This window comes from Phalaenopsis equestris, unplaced genomic scaffold (assembly GCF_001263595.1).
Source record: "Phalaenopsis equestris unplaced genomic scaffold, ASM126359v1 Scaffold195476, whole genome shotgun sequence".
NCBI lineage: Eukaryota > Viridiplantae > Streptophyta > Magnoliopsida > Asparagales > Orchidaceae > Phalaenopsis > Phalaenopsis equestris.
In genome coordinates, this window is record NW_018215425.1 from 1 (window position 1) to 1,302 (window position 1,302).

A 1,302-nucleotide genomic window follows, 5' to 3' on the forward strand; every position below is an offset into this window, starting at 1 on the left:
CAGAAGCAGAAAGAGTGGATCTGAGGCATCAAACAATGGATGAGAGAAGAAATTCAGACGAATGGATGATAGATTATGCACTTCAACTGGCTGTTACAAACTTAGGTCCAGCCCGGAAGAAGAAGGTGGCTCTGCTTGTCGAAGCTTTCGAAACCGTCCTTCCATTGCCTATGTGTGAAAAACCTCTCAGACATGGCACATCAGCCTTCAATCATCTGAGTTTTATTCAAGCATGCAGCTAATACTCTCACAGGTAATTTAAATCAAAGATAGAACTTTTGTTTAGCTTTTGTTTTCATTTCATTCATAAACTACTTCATTATAGGCTTTTCTATTCTAGTTCTTGTACTAATTCTATTTCTTTTTGTTGAAGCAGATTACTTTGAGTAATTAGGCTGCGATTGAATGAGATTTGGACATAAGAAATCTTTAATGGCCGGATTGACGTAAGAATTCCTTAACCAAGAATTTAGTACTGATATATAAGAGTGTGATGTTTGTCTCCATGAACAATTCTGTTCTGCTTGTTAAAAAGGTGTGTCTGGCTTTATAAATGATATGAATTGCTTAAACTACAACTGCTTTTATGTATTTTCTTCTAAAGTGAAATCAAATATGTATTTATGTGTTTTTTTTTGTTGTGAGGATGATTCTATGATATTGACCATGATTCTATGATATAGACAATGTAAGCTTGCTATGTTACTCAAAAGTAGTAGTTTTATTTGTAGAATTAGCACGCTCAAATTATGATCCGCTTGGTGTCATGTAGATGGAAAAATTGCTTTAGAAAATTATGGAGTTATTGTATATTATTGTTAAGTTGAATGCATTTAAATGCAAATTTCTGTTTGAGCTAAGTAAAAAAGGTGGATTTTTTATGCAAAAAACAAAAGGTAAAATTGAAACAGTTTTTTTTTTTTAAATATATTTTCCATCTCCATGCAACCAACTGAATAAGCTCTTAATGAACCCAGCCTAATAAACCTGAAAATAGAATTGGTATATGTATGCTAAAAAAAATAAAGAATACAAAAATTAAAGGCATCAGAATAAACATAGTAAAAACAAAGGAAATATGAAAAAAAAAGTAATTTAATGCCTCAAATATTACAGGTAAATAAACGAACAATGAAAATTTGTAAATGAATCATAATTAGTTTGGTAAAGCAAATGATGATGATGATTAGTATATTCAATATGAAATGGTTGAAGATTAACAAATTACTTAAAGAATGAATAACAAATTTCATTCTTTCGTCCGTTGGTTTAAGACGGTTTTCTTCTTGTGCAATCAAGCCC

General features: G+C 31.0%; 1 long non-coding RNA gene across 1 annotated transcript; it reads left to right on the top strand.

The window, feature by feature from the left end:
• The first annotated feature begins 6 nt into the window (after positions 1 to 6).
• On the top strand, positions 7 to 631 carry LOC110035030. The gene is made up of 2 exons (XR_002295116.1): positions 7 to 253; positions 377 to 631. It is a non-coding gene; the product is annotated as an uncharacterized LOC110035030 (long non-coding RNA).
• The last annotated feature ends 671 nt before the right edge of the window (positions 632 to 1,302 follow it).